Here is a 22,281-nt window from a genome sequence, read left to right on the forward strand (position 1 = left end):
CTTCCACTTGTATCTGAGATTTTGTTCTGTCTCTCACTACCGACGTGTAACCATAGGTGTGGGTTTGTGATGAAGCCAGCAGAACCACATCATCTGCAAAGAGCAGAGATAAAATCCTGAGGTTTCTGCCACCTTTGGCTTTGCCTAGAAATGTAAAGATTATGAACAGAATTGGTGACAAAGGGTAGCCCTGGAACCCTCCAACAGCCACCAGAAACAAAATCGACGTTTTGCCGGCAACGATTGTACAGATACCAAAAACAATTACTGCTTGTTTACAAAAGGAAAAGTCAGGAGATTTTACACACGTATCAGGAAAATGTACAGAAAATGTACAGGTTTTATGGATTTCATACATGGGGGGGAGCAAAATGGGCAAATTGCTATGGAGGAAACCAACTGCTGTGTTTGATGCCGATATATGACATTTGGTACACACATGTAACATCCTGAGATATACAAAAAAAAATCCTCTTGAGGCCATGCCCTAAACCCATCAGACTGTCAATTTCAATCCAGCATTTACCATTTCTGGGTTTTCTACTTTAACAAACTCCCGCTAGACATTAAGTTTGACTTTTTTACTTACCTTCTACTTCTACTTTTACTTGCTTAGGTTTGGATACCAACACCTTTTAGGTATTTGTGAGACTCCAGCAACTCTGACAACACTGCAGTATTTCATGCTCTGGCAATGAGAGTGGGCTGAAATAACTGCTACCAAATTAAAGTGGGGGAAACATGCAGTGCTGTTAATTTAACTTCTATTGCACACATTTGGAATGTTATCAGCGTGCTGAATAACCAGTTGCTATATCAGCTGCTATCAGTCCCATTCATATAGTCTGTAGATGGCTCCTCCACTTGCAAATAAGTAGTTATCACCTCATTCAGCAGTGGTTGTTCTGCCTTGCTCAGTGGATGAAATAGGTACTTCCAGGTTAAAATAGCGACACAATTCTAATTTTTGGACGCTGGACAATCACACATTGGTTCAAGATCCATTTTATTCACATTACATTTTATCACATTAAGTTGTTTACTTTTGTTTTCAGATGCTATTCAGATGAAGAAATAGCGACTTTTAGTGTTAAAATAAATGCCTTTACCACGTGAAGCATGCAAGCAGGCTTACAACATTTACCATCTCCTACATAAGCACTGCTGTTCCAACTGAGCTGGCAATGTGTATGGGACTGATAACAACTGATAATGGGCATTCTGTCAGGATGTGCTGCGGAGGACCCAAATGGAGGACAGGAGAGAGTGAATACTGAACAAAAGCAAACCTTTATTGTGGCTGAAGAAATTTCCCAAAACGCATAAAGGAAGAAAGAGGGAAAAACAAAGAATCCACACAGGAAAAACACAGAAACTCACAGAGTGGACAGCACAGCAGGGGATCTCTCTGATTAGGGATGAGCTATGAGTAGGTGGGGAAAACAATGCAAAGGCGAAAACTGTGAAGAAAACAGGGGGGAAGACAAGGAGCAAAAAACTGCAATGATAGAGACAGAGAAACACTGGGGATAAAATGCTAATGAATTTGTAACTGCTCCAGTTTAGTTGTTTATGTTCATGTTCATATTGTCTAGAAGACACACATCAAGCACACAGCCCGGCTAGCTCAGTCGGTAGAGCATGAGACTCTTAATCTCAGGGTCGTGGGTTCGAGCCCCACGTTGGGCGGAGCTATTTTAAGCACAAAAAGTTCACTGTCATAGCACTTTATCTCTCTTTCCCTAACATTCTCATAAAAACCCTTTGTCATCCAAGATGGCCAATCTGCCTGCAGAGAAAGGTGTGGCACAACCAGTCTGTGAGCCTCTTCTGTCAGAGAAGAGTTAAGTAGAGCTGAAGTGAAATTCAGTGTTGAAAACAATAGAAAGGGTTCGCTGCAGGCAGTCTTCGCTTTTTGTACTGAATATGTGGGGTTTTTTTTTAATGTTTGTAGTTCAATAGAACAACAACAAAATCAAAACAGAAGCCATAACTCATGAGATCTAAAAAAACAGGACCATGAAAATTTGAAGATAATTCAGAGGAACTGGCAGGCAGACCGCAGGTGGATGAAGTAAAAAAGAAATCATATGAGAGAAGGAAATTTTTTGTTTCATCCAGGGGCTCTGGACCTCTGTGTTTAACCTCCCTTCTACAGATAAAACCAATAATTTAATCGTTTTGATGTTTGATTGTAAATGTAGCTCTCCTGATGACTACACTACATCAGATTTAAATGTCCATAGTGACATTACATAATAAGGAAAGGCTTTGATAAACAGTAACCAAACTTACAGGCTAAACATCGGCCAGAAACACCTTCTACCTTTGTTTTGGGCTCCTTAAACTTGACTGATCTTATTTCCTGTTTGATGTGCATTCTGTACGGGCGACTGCACTTAAATTGATGCTAATGGCGAGAGACTAAATGACAGAGAGAGCATCACCACACCTGTAACCAGCTGCATGCAGAGAAATGCAATTCCCCTGCTGGTCAGTAATGGTACGGCCCTGCTGGAGTGGAAGCAAATGGCCTGGACCCAACCATGCATGATGGGAATGAAGAAGGGGAGGAGGATACTGGTCAGGCAGTGGTAGAGAGAAAGAGAGGAAGGTGTAGTAAAGAAAGGTTGTAGGAAGAATAGCTGCGGTTTGCAATTTTTATTTGATCAAAGTGACCAGGACAAAAATGAAATCCACAGAGGATGATGGGCAAGCAAGTGGGGTAGAACTGATTATCTCCTCCATCTCCTGTCCTCGCATTCCTATCTCCCTCAGTTTTCCTCCTGCTGTATCCTTTCATCTCCCCCTTTAACCTCTCACCCCTGCCCGAGCCTCCCTCTCTTCTGCTCTGTTAGGTGTCCAGTATCTCAGAGAGGAGCCCCAGTGATGCAGTGCCCTCTGTCTGCGTTCACCGTTACTGCAGCAGCAGCTCGTTTGAAAACTTCAGCCTCTGTAAACCAGCAGAAAGTCCTCTGACGGTGAACATTTGAGTGCTGTAGATTTAGAGCGTTGTGATTTATGGCAACTGTGGCTCGTAAAGCCACATAAAAAACAATTATAAAGCGAAACAGCGCCATAAAATTGTGATAAACTTCAGATGTTACAGACAAGAAAGCAACTTGTGACAGTGTAAAATGTGATGAATGACCGTTTAGCAAGAGGCTGCCTCATATAAAGGCATTTTTTGAGCCGAGGTCCTGCTGTCACTGCACCACCGACACGACAGACCCCTGAACATTAACTGAAGGTGATGACAAACACAATTCTGATCTCGATTCAGGCAGCATGTGCGCCTGACAGACGATGCGGCAGCTCAGCAGTGGCAGACGCTGATGTGAAATATATGCTGCCGGATGTGTTAAAATATGCAGGATAAAAAATTCAGGGGCTAAGTGTTTTAACCCTTTATGCCCGAAGATTAGCAGGGTTTAAAAGGTTTGTGAGCTGCTGCCCAAAACAGCCACTGCCAACAGCTTTATGAAGCAGCGCTAGGATATTGTTACTGTTTCACTGCAGTTTGTTAATGCACTCCAAAGTACAGTGACTAAATTGTCTTTTTTAACAAAGCGTTTGCAGAGATTGCTTTGTCTCGATTTTCATTTAAAGGATAATGCAAACTCTTTTTTTCTCTCTTTTCATTAACAATCTCATTAAAGAAATGGATTAAACAGTGACAGTGTTTTAATTTTAGCATTGTGAAATGATGTTGGTGCACAATTTACTCAATTAACTGCAGGCCCTGGCCTCTGTCGATGTTCAGTGCGAGGTATAAAGCAGCCCGGAGTCATAAAACCTCAAAGAAACTAGACAAACATAGGTGAAACAGACTCCTCGTTATCCAGAAAGCTCATTTGGCAAAGAGTCAGTGTCCTCTTTCTTTTTTTTTTATAACGCAATGCAGTGCTCTGCTCCTGTCTGTCCAGTCTACAAAACCTCAGCAACAATCACTTCCTAATAAATCACTTCAGCCAATCAGTGATGGATGTGGTTTTGAAAAACAAAAATTGTGCACGTATTTGTGTGTAAATCAATGTCGTGTGCTCGCTCTGTGATTTTTCCCCCTCCCACCAGACAATGCACTAATGTTTTGTTGATCCTTCTGCACACACACACACACACACTGCAGGCAAGAGTGTACGATAAACACAAGGAGGATGCTCAGAGGAGAGAGACTGGGAAAAAAGAAAATAAAGGAATTCTTGAAGAAAAAGGTAGAAAGAGGGAACAAAACAAAGATTCACGACTAAAATGAGAGCCATAACATTTGTTTCTTTTTTCTTTTTTGTTTTGCCATCAGAAACAAGATAGTGGGAATAAATTTCTGATTTAATCCCCCACCCCTCGCCCTCGTCCCATGAGTGTGTGTGGGTGTGCTGACAGATTTGGTATTGCCTCAGTTCAGAGATTGGCTACAGAAAAACACACTCAGTAATTATCTAGAAAGAACACCTGGGCACTGGGAATCTCATTATATTGTAACCACTCCTCCAACACAAACACACACACGGAAGAAAATACACAACAGAGTGAAAAGAGACCAAAAAATAAAGGATGATTTTTTTATTTTTTTTTTTGCATAAAACAGAAAATCAAAAGACAAGATGAAAAATAGCAAGAATTCAAAAAACACCTAAACTACATACACGGAGAGTGAGGAGCCTTTCTAGTTGTAAGCGCTTGAAACTCACTGTTGTGAGACTTTGTGGATCATACGCCGGCGTTTTATTATGCGGTAAGACTCACAAACAAGTGAAACCCGGCGATGGTGAGGGGATCATTTGAATTCATCTGTTGCCATTTCTCTAGCTGACTTTCTTTATTCCACACGGTTTATATATTTTTTACAATTCTGCAAAGCACAAAGAAAACAGCAGTGACTGCAAAGTGATCCAAATCCGTGATGCATAAAACACAGCGCTGCAATTATTAAGTCATAAAACACTCTTGTGTTCTCATGTTTTTATTCTCTTCATGTTTCCTTTGATGTGCTGCAGTAGCAGATCTTCACCAGTAAGAGGCAGAGTTTCCTCTCATCTGACTGACTAAACCCCACTCATTACCATCACTCTTTCTTTCTCTTCATCTGGACTTGTGCTTTCCTCTGCCCTTTCTTTCATCCATCTCCCTTTACATCCATCAGAAACAGTGCTCATTATCAATTTTATGAAAATGTTTTGCATTTGCTGTAAACCGGCTCGCATCCTCCAAATGGGAGTCAAGTTGGGGGTGTGCGTGTTTGTGTGTGTGCAAAGGAAAACTCTGCTGATGTGAACAGATGCATTCATTGCTGTGTTTTGACAGGCTGACAGCGGCCAGAGTGAGATGACCAAAAAGGGTCAACAAACAAGTGACGCACCAGACACACACACACACACACACACACACACACACACACACACACACACACACACACACACACACGAACTGTGTCCGGTCATCTAAGGTAATGTGGCCAAAAAAATAGATCAGTGTGAAAAACTTGATTTTTTAAACATCTTAATGACACAACAAGGGGCATATCAAACCTCTAAGCAAGTTTCTTCTAAGAGAGTTTATTAAACACTTCCATCAGAATAAAAAGTTCCAAGCCGATTAAGGACAGGGCGATTTATACCTTTTCAGAAACTGATCGAACAAATCTTATCATTAAACAACTGGACTAGATCACCCTTATTGTAGTGCTTGAGATATTGTGTGTATCTCTCGCATCTCATCAGAGACCCTCACCTAGCCCGGCTAGCTCAGTCGGTAGAGCATGAGACTCTTAATCTCAGGGTCGTGGGTTCGAGCCCCACGTTGGGCGCAAGATTTTAGAACACAACACCCCCTGCACATGCCCTAACCCTCTAACTAATAGGCCTTTTCCACTAGTCCCTTCACTCAGTTTCAAACGTTTTCCATTACAATTGGGTACCACCTGATGTGCATGGTTATAGCGCCGTGGCCAAAAGTGATGTCATATGTATGCCACAGACACACAACAATGGAAGATGTCACAATGATGGTATTCCTGCGGCTTTTTGTCAGACTTGGGGACTATGGTGCTTGTTTTTATGTGGCCATTTTGTCGTTGCAGGGTTTCAAAAATGGTGGTTTTGACTTTTGTGAAGGAGCATCTCTTATGACTCATCGAGTGACGCCACTGACAACCAATCGGTGGCATGCAGTCTCTTGACAAAGCATTTTCTTCACTATCACTCTTGCTGCTATCCTTCTATTCAATTCAGTTTTAATGATCTAGCACCAAATCACAAAAACAACAGGCCCCGGGGGCTTTATATTGTAATGTAAGGTCATTTTATGTAAGGTAAAAACCCTACAATAATACAGAGAAAATGACAACAATCAGATGACTCCCTAAGAGCAAGCACTTTGGCGACAGCGGCAAGGAAAAACTCCCTACTATTAGCTGGTGCTACAGCCCGGCTAGCTCAGTCGGTAGAGCATGAGACTCTTAATCTCAGGGTCGTGGGTTCGAGCCCCACGTTGGGCGCGAAGGTTTTTAGAGTAGACTTCAAATAATTGAAAAAACAGTATTAAGTGAAAATGATGGGCCGTCCACACAACAGACATTTGGTTCTAAGAATGCAGAGCACCTCTCCGTACACCGAGTCCAGCAGTAATGATGTATTACAGTAGAAGACTGCCATAATCCAGGAGAAAGAGCAGAACTAACTGCAATGGCCTTTTATAAGCAAAAGTTAATATAAATCAATTAAGAGGTGAAAGAGTTCAAACAACTATTACTAAGTCAAACTGGTCTTGGATAGAGTGCTATGGTTAATGCTCAGTCCTGTCAGTATCCACACATGCTGACGGACATTTTTTTAACAGTATATTGACATATTTTTTAATTAAAAATGGGAATAGGGAAACTGCTCTGCCTCATGAGTGTGACAGTCTTAATCTTCGGCGTACATTTTTTGACAAAAATAGAAAACGCCTTCATTAGGGTTTCAGCCAAAATAGCACTGAATCACTATTCAGTCAAAGAAGTACTGAGGCACACGAAGATGAAGAGAACAAACAAAGAGGAAACTAGGAAAGCGGGAAAGACTTAAAATGAAATGAGAACAGACCTACTGTAGTGAGCATGTGCTAAATAAAATGCTTGTCCCCATCTGTTTGAGTTTTTGTTTGTGTATTGGCTATATCCTGCGCATATGTGTGTGACTGGCTTTCAACCCCAGTGCAGGTGTGTTGCTGATAGTTTTATCAGTGCTGGATCAGGGCAACTGAGAGGAAGGGAAAATGAAAATTTTGTTGTTTAGATTTACTGTATGTGCTGTAACACAGTTTTATTTCAAGAAACTTTCTCAGGTGTGCAGACTGCAGGTCACATGTTCCAAACTGAGGGCAGGGTAATGTTTCCAACACTGATGTCTTGATGTATTTTCTAGTAAACTAACACTGGTAAATCTCAGTTACACAGAACTATAAAATACACAGTTTGACAGTCAGTTTAAACTTTTGTGCATTTAATTTGGACATGAAAAAACTACAAATACATGAAGGTGAAATTGGTCAATTTAAAGTGAAGATAAAGGAGACAACTTCTGGTTTCCTGTTTCCAGTACAGCAACCAGTCACGACAACTATACACAGGCATTAAACATCATCAACCGGACTTAGATATTTGAGTGTCCCAAAGAACAATATTACAATATGAATACCTATCAGATAATTAAATAAAACATTGTCGATATGATGAAATGCCGTACAGAAAGAAGTGCTCATCCACATGTACATTACACTCGCAGGAGGTGTTCAGCCACAGAAACCCACATCATGAAGTTACGAGCGCACTGTTTTTGTGCTGATGTTAATGCCAGAGGAGGTTTGGAGCTCTGCAGTTATTGAGTCAGCACAGTGTTGGCAACTTTTACACACTATGCACCGCAACACTGACAAATGATACTTTTGATGATAGAGGAATTTAATGAAAGGCTTCTAAATGAGATGAGACTCCGTGGTTTCTACATTTTGAAGGTTTCAAGTTAACATTTTGGCCTTGTTGGTTTTGTAAATACTAGTTTCACCAACCGAAACTGAAGCAAATATTTACACACAACCCGGCAAAAGGTGACAGTTAGCAGACAGCCGTCCGCTACAGCTGCTTGTAACAGTACATCAGTCGATCAAAGCACCCACGCCCTGATTTTGAGCTGCAACATCATCAAAATAGGTGAATTTTAAACAAATTCTCCCATCACACGGTTATTATGAAGGGGGGAATTAGCTAATTCTTTGTACTTGGCTGTAAACATGCTATTTTCACAAGGTGTTCATGTTAACTGTGGAGTTTATGAGCACTGCCTCACGTTTGGAGCCTGCCTCAAGTGGCTATAAGAGGAAATGCAGTTTGTGCCACATCTGAGTTGCCTTGATTTTTCGACCGCAAGTTGAAGTCTCTTCAAAAGTGAAATAAACTGATAACTAATACTAACAGAGTTATAGTCTATACTCATAGTTGGCTCATCATAGGCAAATTCTATTGTCGTAGGTTGAAAGCATGTGAATCTATGGTGAGGAGAGACATTTTCTCCTTTTCCTAGTTAGTTAAGACACAACAGTGCTCAGTAGCTGCAGCTCCTCTGGTGTTATGTTGTGTGTCTTGTGGCTGCATGGTGTGCGTCTCTCGCCGTTGTACCAGCCGCCGGATTTATAAAATGGTTTTAGGCCCTGTCAAGTGCCCAATAAACCACTTTTACTATTAGTGTAGGACACAGCTAGCATACAGCTGCTGACCACTGCTACCACTGACCATACACATCCGCATACGCTGACACACTGAGGCTGACATGCTCACACACATGTACGAGCGCACAGACAAGCGGGGCCAGTCACATACTTGCTGGTCAGACACATTTTTAGGGCTGCTGGAGTCGGGATCTGAGCCAAGCTCTAACCCCATCTCACTCCACCCTGTTGCCCCCAATGACATCATGTCATAGCCTGAACCGCTGACACAGAAGGGCCAAACACACACACACACACACACACACACTGCCTTCACCTTGTAGTACAGAACTTTTTGGAGCATCAACCTTATTAAAAACTACAGCATTAATAAGTAATTTTTAAAACACTGTACCGCAGTGCAAAAGATGCATGTAGCCACTGTAAGTCCTCCTGTCCTGTTTTTAAAGTTTTCTCACCGTCACCATTTTAATTTTCTGTAAGATATGACCTGAAACTAGTGCCTGAGGGTGCAAAGACATCAGGAAATTACTCACTGAGGTCACAGATAAATGGCTGTTTTTCAATGGTCTTTTTGCAAGCACAAGAGTCGCCCCCTGGTGTCCACTAAACAGAATGTAGGCTTCACTAAACAGACCTAGAAGTTGCGCGTCTTTTATGCTTATTGATTTCTTTTTCCATACCTGAGCACATCGCATGACATCGGTCATGCGATGTGCTCATGCGAATATCATTTTACAATGACTCACAGCATGTCTGTGCGTCACGCACGCAGCCCGGCTAGCTCAGTCGGTAGAGCATGAGACTCTTAATCTCAGGGTCGTGGGTTCGAGCCCCACGTTGGGCGCAAGATTTTTCTCGAATCATTGGAGAAAAATGTACTTCCGTGAGATCATGTGCACACAGCTAATGCTGCAAATCATGCTAATCTGCATTTCACACCTATCATAAATGAGGAATTTTGGGATGACAAAATAGTTTTTGCTAATATCTTATAGGGCATTTATTTTACAATACAAAGCAACTTTGCTAAAAAAAAATGTGTCGCTCGGTTCGCAACACAATCAGTTTTTAAATTTTAAAAGAGTAAGTTGCAAACCTCTTCACTGAAATCAAAAATACATCAAGGGAGGACTGGAGGGTTACACACTGAGAAGAATTCCAAAGATTCAATACAGCCAATCAGAAATAAGAGTTTAAAACAGCAGCTCTTCAGCTAGAGAGCTGAAGAGGCCATCCTCTTCAAACTGACCACCATCTGTGTGTGAGAGAGAGTCCAACTTAGTCATTAGTGCTCCTGGAAGGCTGAAATACACACACGTGTGTCACGTAACACACTGAGTGCAGACAAGGTGATTCTAAAATCCAATCCATTCAAAAACTTACATTTGATTATTTTCACTTTAGATGAATCACATGTTTGAACAGCCACTTTAATTAAATATTCCTAATTCCTATTCCTCATTCCCAAATCTACTGTGTCTGAACACGTGGGACACACACAAACACACACAGACCGTCTTGAATGACCTTGAGGACCCATTTGTGCTTGCAGACAAGCCATCTTCTCAAATGTCTAGTGCGGAGACAAATACGCATACTCACTTACTCCCCTTCCCTAATTACCGAGTCCCAGGGGATGAGACACTCAAGAGGCGCTTCAGTTAAAGAAAAGGTCTTTCTCACCAGTTAGAGGGCAGACAGGCGGAGAGAGGTAAATGAATGAGAAGATGTTCAGAATACAGATTTGCTGGCACCCAAGTATATTTTAACTGCTCCACAGTTTCCACATGTTACTGTTGCATAAAATCGAGTGAGTCTAAAAGTTTGGTTCACTGCTCGCCAAACCCAAACCAAACCCAAGTTGAGAACATGAAGAAAAGTAAGAATAGATGAGGCACGAGAAAATGAAGGTCCTGAATGAAACAGTGAGGGGGATGGAAGAGAAAGAACAGAAGTTGACTGAGACGGGAGGGCGGAGGAAGAGAGATTATCTCTCTCTAATGGCTAACTTGTTGACAGCAACACTTTTCAGCACCCCTATCTACACATCTAATGTTACTATCTATCCTGAAACACACACACACACACACACACACATGCACACACACACCACCTCTCCTCTTGCAAGGTTTATCAGCCCGGCTGTCGGCTCGGGCCACATTTCATGTGGGTTTCGGATTTTAAAACCATGAGAAACACAAAGTGAGCCAGAGACGTCACTGCCAGAGACGACCTCGACAATCTCTCAGCTCGTCTGCAGCCATAACATCGTCGAACATGAATCTGATCTGAGCCCGCTTTCAGATCCTGGGCAGACGGTTAAAAAACTCATCATCCTCTGCTAGGTCACCTTCTTGCAAACATGTCTCAGTTACAACACCAAGCTGCATTTGTCACCAGTTAATTTAACTTGTCTTTATAAATGATAATAAACTACTTTTGGCTGCTCCCTTATTCACAAGGGGTCGCCACAGCGGATGGATGTGTCTGATTTGGCAGAATTTTTAGGCTGGATGTCCTTCGTGACACAACCCCAAAGGTGGACATGTGAGAGTTTGAGGATTTATCCTCTCTCTTTTTCCTTTAAACAGAAATGTGCCACAATAGATTCTGCTGAAACATGAATATGAATTTATTTCTGTTTTGTAAGGAATGAAAAAGACACATCAGCCTCAATAACACTGCTAGACTATACAGCTAAAGTTTAAGGAGTTTATTATGAGAGAAGACTTAATGGATATTAAAGTTATCCATGAATTTGGGGTGAAAGTGTGTGTGAAGAACTAGACAATAAGGTTAACCCAGATGCTATTCTTTATGTTAAATGGTTTACTTTTCCCATTGTTAGTGGTCAACAGTCACCATAAAAACTTGAAAGTGCATAGGTCAGTGAGTGTCTCATTAACATGAACACACACAGAAACTTCTACATAAGGACACGAGAATCCATATTATCAAGACATTTAAATATACTTTCATAGTGCTACGGAACATTTAGATCATTTTTTATTCATCATAGCGAAAATATAGAGGGTTGCGTGTCCTATTTTTACCATTTCATCTCCACTTTATCCTCAAAGGCTAGAAAACTTGGATAGTCTGCTATGGTTTCCCATTTCCATGCATTTTTTACCTGCTGATTGCACAGCTGGTCTCGAAAATACAGCTGTGACACTAAATTCAGAGGCCACAAACTGTATCATAAAGTAGATATTCAGTCAAAAAAGAAGAAGAAAAAATAACGTTCCAGCTGGTACATCCAAGAGTCTCGCGCAAAATAGGGAGAGACTCCTGGTTCAGTGAGTTTTACGCTGGGCAGCAAAATTAAATGGTGAACCAACATTCCCTCACAGTTACAGTCGGACTTAGATGCCATCCAGTCCTCTGGTCCAGATGAAGGCAGAGCAATTTCTCTAAACTGAGAGAAACATTTGTGCAACATTTCGACCAAAATAGTTCTGGTCTGCACCGCAAAGCGAGAGGGCTGCCTTCATTTGGGCCGACGGGGTTGGCACACGCACAAACGCACAAACAGACACACTCTGCATTTCACCACTGTCATGTGCGAGCCAAATTCAATGAAATAAGCCCATTCTGTAAGTAGACTGTGACAACGGAAACATCGAGGGGACAAAAAGTTCAAATGGAACAAAGTCCCAAATGTTTTCACACTGACTTCAGATGTCCTGTTCAGAGAGCGCAGGAACGGCGAGATTTCAAGTTCAGATCTATGATTTAAAAATCACATCCACTCTTGCAAAGTTTGAGTTTTAAAGTTTCCTCATCTTGTGGGACAAAGATCAAAGTCAGAAAAGAAACATGACACTGTAAAACTATCAGAAATCATGGCACAAATCACTGAAAAGTTAAATCACACACCTCAAATCCACCGCTAACATTCCCATTGTGTACTTTGTGTTATCACATCGTAAAGTATTTAAAACGAATGCTCTTACCTGGTGTGTTGTGCTGGATTAACGTCGTTGATCGGTTGTCCAAGAAAACTTTCTTCACCCACCATCAGAAGCGCTAACGACCGAAAATTGTTACTCTCTGTCCGGTTGGGAAAGTGCAGACAGATCGCTGTTTTCAATGGAAGGAGATATCCCGTTCGGGAAGATCCCACAGCAGCACGCTTCACAGTCTGACTTTCACTCCTCGATGTCACACGAAAGTCGTTGTTTGAGTAAAGAAAGAGCAAAAGAACAAAGGAAAAAAGTTGATTTGTGGGAATGTACAGAGGTATAGGTTTGCGACTGACAGTATCCAGAAGTCCCGACAGAAAAGAGTGGCACTCGCTGCGCTGTGAGCTGTGCTCTCAGCAACAGGTGTCAGAAATAAAGTGAGATTTTTTTCACGGCCATCACAACTTTCCAAACACTCTCCAACTAATTACGCACGCAGGGAAAGGGGGAGGAGGAGGAGGAGGAGAAGGTGGTGGTGGGGAGGAGGGAAGCAGAGGGGAGGGTGCTCCGCAAAGTTTTTACGCGTCGAGAAACAGAAGGAGAAGTGGAATGAAACAATAGAGCCCAGAGCGCGCTCTCTCTCTCCCTCCTCAACAACTGCGCTGATGTGAAAACTGCCCGCCTGGCCACCGGAGGAGAAAAGGAGACAGAGGCGTAAAAGAGGGAAAGGAGGTCGTTTTACACAGAATGAGAAGGAAAGATTCGCCTCTTTGAGAGTGTTTTTAACCAATGGGTCTCCGTTTGGAGTCCATTAAACTCATAGCCTTTAAAACAGGGCTTTTACCCCTGAGTCTGGCCCCTCTCGCTATATTCTTACAAATAAACTTCACTGCAGTGAGTTTATAGGGCGAAAACTGTTGTTGGGTCAGCTATCTGATTGCATTTCAATTGTAAAGGACTGTGTTTTATCAGACTGTGTGCACAACATTAACATCACTTCAAATAAAAAAATGATTGATCAATCAATGTAAAAACTTTCAAACTTTCAAACTCCCGACAGAGTTGAGTGAAAATCAGCTCCCGATCTGTGCAGCGGACTCAAGAGTTGTGCAGTACCGCAGGTTGTTAATGAAGTCATTTTTTGATGGCACAGGACTCTGGTAATTTTCGATCTTAAACAATTTTTATTTACTAAGAGACAGGCATAAAGAAAGCACTTCTACAACTAGAAAGCATAGCAGCACGCCAAATACAGCTTTATCTTACGGGAAAATACATTTAATAGCATAAAAGGTGTTGTGCCAAAAAGGTTACCCGATGTTTATCTGTGTGTTCTTTGTGTAATGTCTCTGCTTAAAACGGTAAATAGATTATTATCAGCAAACAGCTATATATAAAAGTTATTATACCTGCTTTATAATACAATTAAAAAGTCAATTTTTGGCTACTTGAAATATTTTTATAGAACTGTTATGTTTGTACAGTTTCTGCTGCCCTCTTGGTCAGATCTTTCTTAAAAAATTAGATATTTTTAATCTTTCAATTACACTTTTTACCTGGATAAATAAATCCATCCATCCATTTTCTTCTGCTTATCCGGGGCTGGGTTGCGGGGGCAGCAGCCCAAGCAGAGAAGCCCAGACCTCCCTCTCCCCAGCCACCTCCTCCAGCTTGTCCAGGGGAACACCAAGGCGTTCTCAGGCCAGCCGAGAGATATAATCTTTCCAGCATGTCCTGGGTCTGCCCCGGGGCCTCCTCCCAATGGGACATGCCCGGAAAACCTCACCCATGAGGCACCCAGGAGGCATCCTTGTCAGATGCCCGAACCACCTCAACTGGTTCCTTTCGATGTGGAGGAGCAGCGGCTCTACTCCACGCCCCTCCCGAATGCCCGAACTTCTCACCCATCTCTAATAGGGTGAGAAGAAGGGAGAGGCCAGCCACCCTTCGGAGGAAGCCCAAGAAGAAGATAAATAAAGGTTATACAAAAGTTGCTTTTAACAAACTGATGGCAGCTTCTACAGGAATGTTATTTGTGACTCAAAATGACCCGATATCAATCATGAAAGATATGTTTGACACATGCTTCACAGATTATAGGCCAACAAGTCATTTACAACAGTTTAAATACAGGCAAACACTTTTTGGCACAGCACTCTGGATACATTGTCATGATTATCCCATTTATACTGCAGACCTAATCTGCTCTGGAGAAGGTTAAGTCTGGAGATGACCAATCAGTTCTCTGGAAAATTGCATTGTAATTACTGGAAGATTAGCCAGACATCTAGTAAGAGGGTAAGTAGGGGTAAGGGTAAATTTCTTAGACTATCAGCTTTATTTCTTAATTTTTCCTCCTGGTACCTGCAAACAATTTTACAACTCTCTATTATTCTATATGCCTCAATATATAATCCTAAAACGTGGCTTATACCGGTGGACCTTCTATCAAATTTTTTAAGCGCATAATTCCATGTTTTAATTTTGTTCTACTTATTCTTTACTTGCTCTCAGACCATTAAACACCACTGGGGTTGCAGATGAAAGAATAAGAATGCAAACTTTATCATGCACATCCAAATATTTATTTAATTTAATGGAAAAAGAAGTGTGATCCTTCAGATTCTTCATTGCCTTAATGACAGGGTGCAGATATAACCTTAACTCACACGGTCGGCATTTCATGCGGCCTTGTCTCCCTGCTTCAAACAGTATAAACTTCAGTCTTTTTTTGTAAAATCAGCCGCTCTGCTGCCAGTCGACTTATCCATGTCTGTGACTAGTCAGCCGCTGCCAACACTGCCGTATTCGTCTGAATGAACTTGCAACTAAACTGATAAGCCCTGGGTTAACTTATTCAGGTAATAACCATGTTCATGTGACCAGTCGGCCTGACTGCCAGCATTAGGGTAAGTGAAACGAGTTAACAGAAGAACTTGCTACCCAGTACAGAGCCCAGGACGTCCAAGGTCAAATGTACCAGAGACAAAGCAGGTCTTTTATTTTAGCAGATAACAGAATGTCACAGAGCAAAAGCTAGGATAGCCCCTCAACAGGTCAACAGTCCATTATATAGCTCGGCATTAACATATGCAACCCAGAAAGCATGCTACAAGAAGATGTGTGTGTCCCCCTCTAACTCATGGTTCTAATCAACATTCGAAACAGATTCATAGCCCAAAGCAACTTGTGAAACCAGAGGGGTTAGTGAGCAATCTTTAACTTAAAGTCAGAGTTGTCTGTGTCACGAAAGTGGTTCTCTTATTACCGAGGTAAATCACCACGGTTACTCATACTCAACCTGCTCGGGAGCAGGTTATGTTTCAGTTTAGCGCGCCACATTTTCACTGATTCTTTTATTTACAGCCTGTTTTAAGTGTAGATTGTCAGCTGGGGGACGGTTTATTAATGTTTATTAATAAAATGTTAATTTTATACAAATATATAAAAAAATATAAATATATAAATGTTGGATCTAATCAGCTGCTAAGGGTATCTTACACTGCTGGAATAGTAGAGCACAGATTAGAAACTGGATCAGGATGTATATCACATATATAACTATTCAGTCAATCAAATTAATTTCACTTTGAAGGTGGGAAGGAAAAACTCCCTTTTAACAGGAAGAAACTTTCAGCAGTGCCGGGCTCAGGGAGGGCCTGCCATCTGCTGTGACTTTCTCTGAAGAAAAGCAAAAGGAGAGTTAATTATATAGTTTATCAAAGAGGAAACAGTCTAATCTTTAAAGTAGAGAGGGTGTCTGTGTAACAAATCCAAACTGGAAGCTGGTTCCACAGCAGAGGGGCCTGATATCTGAAGGCTCCGCATCCCATTCTGCTTTTAGAAACCCTAGGAATCGCAAGAAAGTGAGAGTGAAGTGCTCTATTAGGGTAATATAGTACTATGAGGTCTTTAAGATATGATGGGACTGATTATTAAGGACCTTGTATGTCAGGAGAAAAGAGAAAGATTTTAAATTGAATTACAGATTTAGCAGGGGTCCAATAAAGAGAGGTCAGTATAAGAGAAATATGAGCAATTTCTTGTCCCTGTTAGTATGCCCACTGCAGCATTTTGGATTAACTGAAGACTTTTCAGGGAATTTTAAAACAACCTGACGATAATGAATTATAATAATGCAGCTTAGTGGTGATGAATGCATCAACTATTTTTTTTAGCATGGATTACTGACCTATACTAGGCTATGAGACAGTAAACTTTAATGTTTAAATGCATTAGGTTTAATGATTCAGAGCAGCAGTTATGTTAGAATTAGAGAGCAACATTACAATGTATTAACTCGAACCTGGTTCTGCTGTGTAAGGACCTGCCTTACTGTAGTTGTTTTTCTGACTGCCTCGGTTGTAGGTATACAAGTGAAAAGTGAGGCAACATCAAAGGACACTATGGCTTTATATGGAGTCAGCATAAGTTTGTGGACCTTGTTGGTGAAGTCAGTGGATGATGTGTCTTCGGAAGTCCATATATACAGGGTGTGGTATTCCCAGGGTAAGAGCCGTACTAAGGTTGTTCCCTTTTAAGTTGTAGCTGTAGTTGTAGTTACTTGTGGGGTCTTCCCATATGACCTCATAAGTGTTGCTGTCACTGAGGAGTGTAGTAATTTTGGTGTAATAATCAGAAGGTAGAACAATGGTGCACCTCCCCACTGACTGGTAGTATGGTGATGCTCTGGTCTTTATTTGGTGATGTAATAGGCTCCTTTTTTTGAATGGTGAGGTTGGACTTTTGCACTTTTATTGGACTTTCATTCTGATTTGCTCTGCTTCAGTTTGTGTTAGCTTATTATTTCTTATCACTGTGATGAGATCCATTATGGGCAGCTGTTGTGGAGATATTGAGCTCTTTGACGAGCACATCCTTTCCACGTTTAGTGAAGTCCTTATCGAACAAGTTCATCACCCATCCCGTTCGATCCTCTCTGTCTTTAGTTTTTATTTGCAGTGTTTGTAATTTCCAAGGTTGTCTTTCTTTGCCTTTCATGTACTGTGCCAACTGTGCTTTGTAAAGTAAGAGTGTTATGAAACATCTTCAAAGACTTAAAGAAGTCAAGTTGCCTATTTTCATCAAGCTTACCAGTACCATGACCTGGATGACTAAAAACATAGAAAGACAAGAAAATGCCTATACATTTTCCATATCACCAGCTGAACAAACAAAACTTTAGTGACAATTTGAGCAGAGTTTGCTGTAACTTTATAGCTGGACATCATTCAAAACACTTTCATGACACAGAAATATCTGACTTTAAGCTTATGGTTGCTCCCTAACCCGTTAAATATTGCTTTGTAGTAAAGACCTAAGAGGAGGTCACCAGCTCCAGGTTTTGGATCAAGGGGAGCACAAATTATTTTATTTAACCAACAACACTGGTAGACCAATAAAACACTAAACTTAAACTCAAAATTCTGAAAACAAGACGTCAGAGTACATTTTAAGAACCTTTACTATTACATATTTTTTTAAAAAAAAAACCACACATCATAGGTAATACAAGAATTTATACCACTGATTCAAACTCTTCCATCATTATCCAGGTATTTGTTGAAATATTTTATATTTTGATTTTTTAATAATCTAATCATAATTTATTTGTGATTAAGAAAATGACACTGCCCAACAGCATGCTGAACAATGGTGGCTTGGAAGCGATGAGGAAACTTGCCTGAAAGACAGATGGAGTTGGGTCTTGATTATGCTTCCTTGGGGACACAGACATGGATGGCTGGAGACCCGACAGCCAAGTAGTCACTCCTCTTATACGTCTTTGAAGTCCATCGCCTAAGGCACCTGCACAGTTAGTGCATTGTAATGTAAATTCTCCAGGGATAAGTTTCCATGTTCACAAAAAAGGTACACAGACAGACACTTGAACAGACCCTCATGCTCACCATCTAATAATAAAATTGACATAATGTGGCGAGACATTATGAGACTCGCCGACAGAGTGTGTAACTGTTGCTTACCTAAAGGGCTTTAGGTAAAAGTTGCTGTCAGGAGAAGGGTTTGGACTAATACCTCACACCTAGTCACTGGGATTTGTGCAGCACATCTTAATCTACTCACCCATCCTGCAAACATGCAAGCAAAATTCTTCCTAATTCAACCTGGCAGGTAAAGCTATGTCAGGCCGTACAATGCATTTAAAGTCAAATGTCGGTAAACAAATTCATTTTTATGCCTTTTTACTTTTTCTGAAGTTTTCTTTAAAGGCAATACACATGTTGCAAATCACTATCAAAACACTGGATTCACCTTTGGTTCCAGAAACAATCTTTATAGTATCCAGACATGGACTGCATTTAACTGAGCGTTACGGTTGCTAGAGGTCAGCGACCGTAACACTGAGTAAATCCATTCTTGGGCATGAAACCTTTGGTGGAGGCAAACCTTTTGCCTAACCAAATGAAATTACACATACCTACAAGCAACCTTTATCTAGCATATGGTTTTATTTGATTCTATGCAGATGACAGTGATTGCTTTGTTGAGAACACCTGTGTCATTTCATGAGGACACAGTCTACATAAAGCATTCACACAATTAAACTTCTTCTTACAAGACTTGTGTAGAGGTTTACGTATAACTTAACCTCAGATTAACTTTCACATGACCTTGCGTTTACAATTAACGATAAGAATCAGTTTAATTCCATAGGCCGTCGCGGTGCGGTAGCCACTACACTAAAGAAACACACATGCTATTCTCAATCACGGTTCAAATCAAAAGTCTAGTCACCATCAAGACAATAATAAACAACAACTAACTGTTTTCAACAGGACAGACACCATCACCCAAATTTTTATGTGGAACCAAAACACCCTGCACCACAATCTGTGAAACATGTACACACCGACACTGCCCAACTGTATGCTGGGTAATAAGCAGCTCGGAAGCCATGATTCTATGTGTTGCGTGAATGCGAATTGGCTGAAAACTTTGCTCTAAAAAAGGAGGAATGACGGGAAAAAAATGTTGGGATATCTGTGTTTTGTATTTTTCATTTCAGATTTATATACAAAACATGGCTTTGGAGCACTTATTCGAACTGTTCAACTATCACCAAGATATTTGCTGGGCTATTGTGTTATTATCCACCATGACCTGTAGCTTAAATAAATGCAAAGTGTCAAGTCAGGAGCGGGATTTGAACCCACGCCTCCACCCGGGAGTTGGACCTTGAGTGACCGCATCTTAGACCGCTCGCCCATCCTGACAACAGACGCCTGGGAAGGTTACAGAGTCAGCCTGGAGAATACAAAGGTGAGTCCCTTTAAGATACATGTAGCGTCTTTTTTTTTTTTTTTTTTACCCTGTTTTGGTTGTTGCGACACAAAAGCGTAAAAGAAGAAAATCTTTAAGGGGTTGGCTGGTTTTTGTCCAATTAGTTGTCACTAAGAAATGTAAATTGTACCCACGCGAAATCGCGGCCTCAGTCGTGTTTTTCCTTCGATCCTAACAAATAATTGTTCGCGCAAACTTGCAAATATTCCTCGCATTTTTTTGAGGATGGTGAAATAATCCTGTACTCAGAGGGGGAAGGTTTGAAAGTAGCCAATCCGAGAGCGTTACTCATCTTTTCTTACTGTATCCCAGCATTCCCGCATTATAACAGTTTACTGCGTGTAGGTATCTGAGGTTTCAGGTGAAACCACTGGGAGAACCTGCCCCACCCTATCATATTCACCAGCTATAAGATGTGAGTGGAGATTGAGGCGCCTGAGAAGGGTGACTGATGGCTGGTGTTGAAGCCACCACCTCTGTTCAACAGTGGTTGTTCACAGATACTTTACTGATCCCACAAGAGAAAATGTTGTGTGAGACTGTAGCCCAGGGTTCTTACTGGTAGATGGTAATTATGAGACAGTGTTTTTAAGGTCATTTTACCAGCCATTTATGTAAAAAGGGAGTGAGTTTAACATCTTATATTGCTTTGTGATTGCAGCCATTGCTTAATTCTCTGTGAGTGATGATCATGGTCATTGTGATTGGTATACATGTGCATATCAATAGTCATTAAACGGAAGACCATGAACTGGCAACTTACCCTTTTTCAGTTTATCGTTTTGGGGTATTGTGTGTAAAATGAATTTTTTCATGTTCCGGCGTGTGGCAGGCAGAGTAAACGTAAAATCATAGCTTTATTTACACTGGCAAGAAGGACAGACGAACGGTATATGCACAGGACGAGACCGGGGAAGGGCGGACACAGCTGGAGAACACAGCTGAACCAAATCTAACTGAAGAGACAGGGGAAGCAAAACTGAACATGAAGAACACAAAATGAGGGACTGTTCAAATAAAACAGGAAGTAAAATACACACTGACATCCAGACTAAGACGCAAATCTGACCAAGACAAAAATATGGAGACATGACAGACTACAGGGGGACACAAAAGGATGAAAAACAAAAAATTGACTATGGGGACAAGAAAGGATAAATATAGGGAGCAGGACAAACATGGAAACTAGACAGAACCAGAGAGACCAGACACACACATGGGACAGGACCAGGGAGATAGAAAGGATGACAAATACTGAAACACTGAAGATAAGACATGGAGACAAGACTAAGACAGACTGGAATAAGGAACTAAAAATAGAAAATAGAATACTCAGGAACTAGAACATAATTTATCTTATACTTTCAAAGAAAAAAATAACAAATAAATCATAAATAAATCCAGAACAAAACTCAAAATTTCAGGTCTTTGACCAAGTGATTTAATCCATTTTGGAATAAGGCTGTAACGTGATGAAATGTGGAACAACTGAAGCGCTGTGAATACTTTCCGGATGCACTGTATGTATCCTTTACAGAAGTGTTTTTACCTTCAGCATATAAAAAAAGGCGTGGAACACAGATGCAGTATACCAAACCCCCCAGTATAATGCTTCAGTTATCTAAGATTATCACATTTTCCCCTTCATTGTTTCTGTGGGTGTGATTAAAAAAAGATCCATCCATCCATTTAATTTTATTTATATAGCGCCAAGTCATGTCAACAGTCACCTCAAAGCACTTTATATTGAAATACGAAGAGCCTACAATAATACAGAGAAATCCATCCATCCGTCCATTTTCGTCCACTTATCCAATTCAGGCTCGTGGGTGGGTGGGGGTCTGAAGCCTAAACCAGCTGTCATAGGGCAAGAGGCATAGTACATCTTGAACAGGTTGCCAACCTGACAGCAGATGGTTTAAAGGTGAACAAAGTGAAACAGAGCTCTGTTAAAGAGGTGGCAGAGGTAGTCATGTGAAACCACGAACCTGGACAAATGAAAAGAAACACAAGTGGACAGGCAGGGAAGGAAAAGAGGAGAGAAGGAAAATGTCATCGGTGTTGGAGTGTGTTTGGGCTGTCAGCGGCTAACAGCTTATTTTAGGAGCTACACTCCGCTCACATTGTTTTTATTTCCTTTCCAAGGTTTTTCCTACCGCTCACTACCTCCTCCTGTCCCTTATGCCGAGCCAGCTCTCTCCATTTACTCCTCCCTTCCTTTTTTTCTCCATTCATTTCACTTACTGCTTATTTACTTTACAAACCATTTATTAGAGACAACAATGCCACATCTGCAAGGAGCACAAAAAAACTGAACAAAAGACTGAAGCAACAAGCAAACCACAAGTGAGAACATTAATTATTGAGC

General features: G+C 41.1%; 1 protein-coding gene and 4 non-coding genes across 12 annotated transcripts in view; 4 read left to right on the forward strand and 1 right to left on the reverse strand.

The window, feature by feature from the left end:
• The window catches only part of wnt5b (wingless-type MMTV integration site family, member 5b), a 91,861-nt gene extending 77,675 nt beyond the window's left edge, over positions 1-14,186 (reverse strand). For 7 of the 8 annotated variants that reach the window (XR_010096780.1, XM_063500668.1, XM_063500666.1 and 4 more), the window contains exon 1: positions 12,663-13,138. The gene's annotated coding sequence lies outside the window, so the exon portion shown is untranslated. Of the gene's footprint in view, positions 1-12,662; positions 13,139-14,167 lie in introns of those variants that run through there. The other variant, XM_063500663.1, reaches the window with a different exon arrangement.
• trnak-cuu (transfer RNA lysine (anticodon CUU)) lies at positions 1,617-1,689 on the forward strand. The gene has a single exon. It is a non-coding gene; the product is annotated as a tRNA-Lys (tRNA).
• trnak-cuu (transfer RNA lysine (anticodon CUU)) lies at positions 5,734-5,806 on the forward strand. Its single transcript has one exon. It is a non-coding gene; the product is annotated as a tRNA-Lys (tRNA).
• On the forward strand, positions 6,424-6,496 carry trnak-cuu (transfer RNA lysine (anticodon CUU)). Its single transcript has one exon. It is a non-coding gene; the product is annotated as a tRNA-Lys (tRNA).
• On the forward strand, positions 9,478-9,550 carry trnak-cuu (transfer RNA lysine (anticodon CUU)). Its single transcript has one exon. It is a non-coding gene; the product is annotated as a tRNA-Lys (tRNA).
• Positions 14,187-22,281: the final 8,095 nt, after the last annotated feature.

The sequence above is a fragment of the Pelmatolapia mariae genome, linkage group LG17 (genome assembly GCF_036321145.2).
Source record: "Pelmatolapia mariae isolate MD_Pm_ZW linkage group LG17, Pm_UMD_F_2, whole genome shotgun sequence".
Taxonomy (NCBI): domain Eukaryota; kingdom Metazoa; phylum Chordata; class Actinopteri; order Cichliformes; family Cichlidae; genus Pelmatolapia; species Pelmatolapia mariae.